The sequence below is a fragment of the Ascaphus truei genome, assembly GCF_040206685.1.
Source record: "Ascaphus truei isolate aAscTru1 chromosome 3 unlocalized genomic scaffold, aAscTru1.hap1 SUPER_3_unloc_7, whole genome shotgun sequence".
Lineage (NCBI taxonomy): Eukaryota > Metazoa > Chordata > Amphibia > Anura > Ascaphidae > Ascaphus > Ascaphus truei.
The window spans coordinates 525,743-532,749 of NW_027453830.1; positions in this window are offsets into that span (position 1 = coordinate 525,743).

The following is a 7,007-nucleotide window of genomic DNA, read 5'->3' on the forward strand; positions in this document are numbered from 1 at the left end:
AAATAATACAGTAGGCGGGGAAGGATATTCATTTTAGCGGAGACAATTCTGCCAAACCAGGAGATCTGGTATGCATTCCAAGTGTCTAGGTCTCTCTTGATTTGGTCAAATAGAGGGGGGTAGTTTACTTTGTACAACAAGTTGTATGAGCTAGAAATTTTTATACCCAAGTATTTTATGTGGGAAAAGTTCCACTTATATTTGTAATTTAATTGTAGAAGCTTCCAAATGGGATCAGGGAGAGATATGTTCAGCGCTTCGGATTTATCCATGTTTATCTTATAGTCTGAGACCTGGCTGAATTGGTCTAATAGTTTATGTAGATTAGGGAGGGAGATGTGGGGGTCGGCTAGGGTCAGAATTACGTCATCCGCGAAAAGGGATATTTTATAGTTTTTATCAGCGATTGTTATGCCTTTGATGTTCGGGTCGGCTCTAATTTGAGATGCTAATGGTTCAATAGAGATCGCGAAAAGCAGAGGGGAGACGGGGCAACCCTGTCTGGTTCCATTTTTTATATGGATTGGGTTGGATTGTCCTCCCGGGAGTTTTAGGTATGCGGTGGGGTTCTGATATATGGCTCGGACACCCTCGAGAAAGGTGCCTGAGAAGCCGAGTTTAATCATGGTTTGGTCGAGGAAGGTCCATTTGATCCGATCAAAGGCCTTCTCGGCATCTAGACTGAGAATCATGGCCTGGAGTTTATTGAGATGCACGTGGTCGATAATATCAATGATTTTACGGGTGTTGTCAGAGGCCTGTCTTCCTGACACGAAACCCACTTGGTCTATATGAATTAGTCTGGGGAGAATAGGATTTAGCCTGTTTGCGAGGATCTAACTGAAGAGTTTCAGGTCTGTGTTAAGCAGGGAGATCGGTCTGTAGTTACCGCATTGTAGCGGGTCCCTTCCTTCCTTATGAATAATGGCTAAGTTGGCAGCGGAAATTGTGCCCGAGATCGGTTCTCCTTCTAGGAAGGAGTTGAACATTTCAATTAGGTAAGGGGAGAGGGACGATGTGAATTTGTTATAGTAGGCGTTCGAGAAGCCATCAGGGCCTGGAGTTTTAGCTATTTTGAGGGAGGTTATGGCTTGGGTCAATTCCTCCTTTGTGATTTTGTGGTTCAGAGCTGTAAGCTCCTCTTCAGTGAGAGAGGGAAGATTACATCGCGCCAGAAATTGCGAGGCAATATCTACTGCGTTTGGGTCTTGATTAGGGGGGTGTAGATTATAGAGGTCTGTGTAATAGTTTGCAAATTCTTGGGCGATTTCTTTTTCCACATAAGTGGTGTGGCCGCCTTTGGTGCGGATCTTAGTGATTTGGGCCTTTGCCTTAAGACCTCTTAGCTTTGTTGCTAAAAGTTTGTCTGCTTTGTTGCTCCTATCGTAGAACCTCTGGTTGGTCCACTTGAGCGCTCTCTCTACCTCTTCTAGTTGTGATTGTTTTAGTTCAGATCTTGCTTTGTCAAGTGTTCTGAGTAATTTCTTGGAGGGGGTCTTTTTGTGTTGTTGTTCGAGGACTAGTATCTTGTCAGTTAGTGCTTTCTGTATTTTTAGTTTGCTTTTTTTCTTGTGGGATGCTAGAGAGATTAGGTCTCCTCTAATTGTAGCCTTGTGGGCTTCCCACAGCATTGATGCAGCGGAGACAGACCCTTTATTTATTTCAAAGAATGATGCTAGTTTTCGCTGGATTGTTTCCACAACTTGTGGGTCGTTAAGGAGGGAATCATTAAGTTTCCACTTGTACGAGGAGTTCTTAACAAAGGGCAGAGAGAGGGTCAATTCGATTGGGGCATGGTCCGACCATGTGATCGGGCCTATGTCGGAGTGGGAGCCCGCCTGGAGAACGTTTGTGGTTCCTAGGAAATAGTCGATCCGCGAGTAAGACTGATGTGGGGCCAAGAAGAACGTGTTGTCCCTCTGGCCTACGTGCTGGGCCCTCCAAATATCCGTGAGGGAAAAGTTCTGTAAGATCTCTCTGAACTTTTTCGCCTTTTGCTGGATCTGGGCTGTGTGTGTAGCGGAGGGCATGCTAGACTTGTCTTGATCTGGTGACAAAACCATATTAACGTCTCCGACCAGTAGTAGCGAGGCGAGTATTGATTGGTCTAGGGATTCTAAAAGGTCCTGTATAAATCGTACTTGGTTTTCGTTGGGGGCGTATACATTAATGATAGAAATGGGGTTTCCGGATAGGGAACCCTGCAAGAGTAAGTATCGTCCCTCTGGGTCTCGGACTATTTTAGTAGGGGCAAAGGGGACATTGTTTTTTATCAGTATGGATTCCTGAGTCAGTCCCGCCAGAATCCCTCCAGGCCTATCTCAAAAAGCTTTTTCTGAACCTTGTCCCCGACCTAACCGATCACGAACTCCAGCTTGACAGGGCACACAGAGCCCTCGGTCCTAAATCACCCGACCCTAACCACCCAAGTGACGTGATCGTGAGATATCACGTCTATACAACAAAGGAAAAGATCTCGGCGGCCGCAAGAAGAGCGGGAGACGTCAAAATGGACGACCACACTGTCCAGATATACAGCGACCTATCCAGGTCCACGGTCATGAAACGAATGGAGATGAAGCCTCTCATGGCTCTCCTTCGTGACCGCGGAGTATCCTACCGCTGGGGCTTCCCTTTTAAACTCATTGTCCCGAGGAATGGAAGGTTCTTCACTATCACGGATCCAGAGGACACCAACGACTTCCTCAAAGCTATCGGCATCACCCCCCCATGAGGAGAAGAACGTACCCCCCGAGCAGCAAGATCCGAACCCGCCGAAACCCCCCGAGCCTCAGAAAGACTCGCTAACCAAAGGATCCAGTGAGCCTCATACCCCACAACGGTGCCCCGAACAGCCTTGCTGCCTCTACGTTCCTGCATGCCGCCATCCTTACAAGATACCCAACCCACCCACACTAACTCTCTCCAACATTATCCCCTGAACCATTAAATTGATGGCCCAACTGGACATCCCCCCCTCCTACCTCCCCCCCCCCACTCCTCGCCCCCCTCTCTCCTCTCCCCTCCCCTCCCTCCCCTCCCTCCCCTTCCTCCCCCCCCTCCTCACTCCCCCCTCCTTCTTTCCTTCCTCCCTACTCCCTATCCCCCCTCAACCAGCAGGAGGTCTCCCCTCCGAATGGCCGCGAGCACAACCCCCTCCCCTCCCCCTCTTGCCTACCTCCCCAGGTCGTATAAGCTAAGCTGCCCCCCTCCCCATTCCCCTCCATACGTCCCCCACGACCGAGCTCAACGGTCCCCCCCATACTCTGCTCATAGTCCGTCCCAAATGTTCTATGTATATCAAACACAGCAAACTTAGCTGTATGCTCTAGGAGCCCCCAAATCACCGCTAGTTGGCATCACCCTCTAAAGGAACCCCACCTCCATCAACGCTGCTCCCTTCCCTCCCCACCCCCCTCCCCTTCCTTCCCCCCCCCCCCCATATGCCCCCTGTACACCCGGACTTAAGAGGTAATCCAGGACAGCCACAGGGGCCTCACAAGCCTCCCAGGGGCTCTTTGCGCCGAACATCTGCTAACAGTTAAAGGTTTATCACTTGTTGCATCTGTTTCAGACTATACGCCAGGGATCCCTCTCTGCAATCTCCCCCGCCACTACCCCCCTCCCCCACCCTTCTCCCCCCCTCCTCCCCCACTTCCCCCCCCCCCCCCCATACATCGACTGCAGGGGTACTCTCTGCCTCACCCAGCAGACTTTTGCGGCCCCAGCGGCCCCCTGAACCGCACAATAACTGTTCATATGGTGTAAATAAGATGAGGCACGCGTTAGATGCTACCAATGTACCGAAAGGTCCTGTATTTAACCAAGAGTCCTTATGTGCAGTGGTCGACAAATCACCAAAAAATCTACTCGCCACACAAAAAAATCTACTCGCCACCTAGTACCAAACGTGTGCTGCTTGGGCCAATAGGAGCTCGCCACGATGTTAAATCCACTCGCCCGGGGCGAGCAAATGTATAGGTTTGTCGAACACTGCTTATGTGATATCAATAATCTGTGATAGATGGGAACTGTTATGTAGGAAATGTAAAAGCACAATATGCTTATGAAGGTCAGACCCCCATGGGTCCCCCCCCCATCACGTCCTTCCCCCTATCCCCCCTCTCTCGTCCCCCCACCCCTCATCCGCCCTCCCCCCTCCCCACTCACCCCCCCCTTCCCCCCCGCACATCACCTGCAGAAGCACCCAAAATCTGCTTCAGCAGATGCGACAACTGAGCCGAATACCAGTAGTTTCTATGGTGTATTAAGGATATGAAAAATGAACGTTGATCAATGGGTTGAAATGTCATGTACAAAACCACTGACCAATATATTGTATAGATAACCTGTGGTAAATGAGAACTGCTACGAAGGTGATGAACAAGCACCACCTGCTCACAATTGTCAGATTTATATGCGTCCCTCCCCCCCCTCTTTCCCCCCCCTCCCCTCAACCGCCCTCCCCCCCTCGCCCCCTCCTCCCTCCCCTACATTGCCCCCCCCCTCGCCCCCTCCTCCCTCCCCTACATTGCCCCCCCCCTCCCCCCTCCCCCCCCTCACTGCCCCCTGTACACCCGGACTCAAGAGGTAAACCATGACAACCACAGAGGCTTCACAACCCTCCCAGGGGCCCATTGAGCTGAACAACAGCTAACAGTTAAAGGCTTACCAATTGCTGCAGCGGTTTAAGGTTGCATGCCAGTGAGCCCTCTCCACCAATCCCCTCCCCCCCTCTTTTCCTCCCCCCACCCCTTCTCCCCCCCCCCTCTCTCCTCCCCCTCTCCCCCCCCCCCCCCCCACACTTCGACTGCAGGGGCACTCTCAGTCAACCGAAGAAGAATTTTGCGGCCCCAGTGACCCTCTGAACCGCACAATAGCTGTTTATATGATGTAAAAAAAGGGGTAGAACGCATTAGATGCCACTAAGGTGCCGAAATGTCCTGCACTTAACCAAGAGTATTTAAGATATGAAAAAGAATCGTTGATTAATGTGTTGAAATGTCCTGTGCATAACCACAGATCAATATGTTGTATAGATAACCTGTGGTAAACGGGAACTGCTACAAAGGTGATGAAAAAGCGCCACCCGTTCAAAAGGACCCCCCTCCCCCCCTTTCTTTCATTGCCCTTCCCCCCCCCCCCCACACACCACACGCTGACGTACCCACACCAGGACCAGCTCCCCGTGCCAGTGCCTACCCTCCCCCCCTCTTCCCCTCCCCCTCCACCCCCTTTTTTCTCCCTCCCCCTCCCTCTTCCCCCCGTGGCATTTCCCCTCATACAAACCCCCAACACCAAGGGGTCCAACTGCCTCTAGATTACGCGCGCGTTCCCCCCCTCCCTCCACCCCCACGTTGTCCCACCATTGGGAATACAAGTTGCTCTCCCGAGTTACAACCCTCCCCATGGCTATAGGTAGCTCCCCCCAGTTAATCGAAACAGGGAGGGTGTCGGACCTCCCAGCCTGGCAGTGCCCCATGATTGGCGCTCCGGAAGGATCTCCAGGGGCTCTGATCCCCCTTTCCTTGACACAATGCTGTCAAAGGAAACTACTATTGGGCTCCCCGAAAGCCCGCTTCTTTTTCCCTTATGTGTGTCTGCCCCCTTTCCTCCCCCGGCCCCTTCCGGTCCTCTCCCCCCCCCCCAGCCCTCTCCGACTCCCCACATCATTACGGATCGTAAGGTAGAAAACACGTCCATCAGCTCCCCCCCCCCCCCGTAAGGAACCAGACCTCCCCCGTCATGGGAAACATACGGGGCCCAGACCCTCCAACTCTGGGGAAAACCCCCCCAAATAATGTCGTCAATTAAAATTACCTCCCTCAATGTTAAGGGCCTCAACTCAGTTAAGAAACGCAGCCTAGCACTACAGGAACTCAAAAAAACCAAGAGCGACATTATTTGCATTCAAGAAACCCATTTTAACTCTAAAGACCCCCCCCCAATACGGTCAAACAGGCCTTTCCTCAGGCCTTCTATGCTTCCTCCCCCATTAAAAAAAGGGGACTCTTTTTTAATTAATAATGACATTAAAAGCAATTTTTTTAATTCATTACATTCTACTACTGTACTTGTTTTTTTAGCGCAGTATATAAGGCTTTTTCCTTCTTGATGTTATTAGTTTTCCAGCCTGTATGCAACTAAACCTACCTCCCTTTTGCTAACATTTTAACTATTTGCCGAGCAAGGGATGTTTCTCTATTTTAACTACTATAAGTATACTATAGAGAGAAACCTCGCTCTAACCCCTAGTTGGTGATTGCGTGCTGCCTAGGGATATACTGAACGGACAAAAGGTGTGTACCAAGGAGGGTACATCAAAGAATCCCCTTATAGGCGCACCGCAGACCTAATAGTATAGACGGTCAGGGGTGGATGTAGTAGGTCAAATAAACTTTATTAATTATGTAAGCGTGTAGTTAAAACAGTATATAGTACAATACCATATTCTGGAATAAAAAGTAGACTCCTAAAGGTCTATTCAAACTCTGCCAAGCGTCTCGCTTAGCTCCAGGGCAATTGTCTATGTGGTGCCGTAACTACATAGGGTATCTAATAACCTCCCAGTCACAAGGTCCACAAACAGGGTAGGTATATGTACTCAAAAGTTAATGTTGGTATAAAAGAAGGGATCACTTAGAATAATTCCCCTAAGTCTCTAATAGATGTATAGAGTATGTAATGGGGTTAAGCGATCTTTATAGGTACATTGGGCGTCCGAGTCCCTTGGCAATACCTAAATGACCCTGATTGTATGTTAAGCCCGTCACGTTGTCCCCCTTAGGATATATAGATGTTCATGTTCCTAAAATAGCTTTATAGAGGAGGTAATGTAATATCTGAACTTCTGTTACCAAACGGGGGGTATCTATTAACCTCTCAGTCACTTGGTCCGTATACAAGGTAGGTATATACAGATAGTGAAGTTAGTATACATAATCTGATCACTTCTGATGGTTCCCCTAGGTATAGTGGACGGTGGGGTGTGTGATCTATATTAGTAC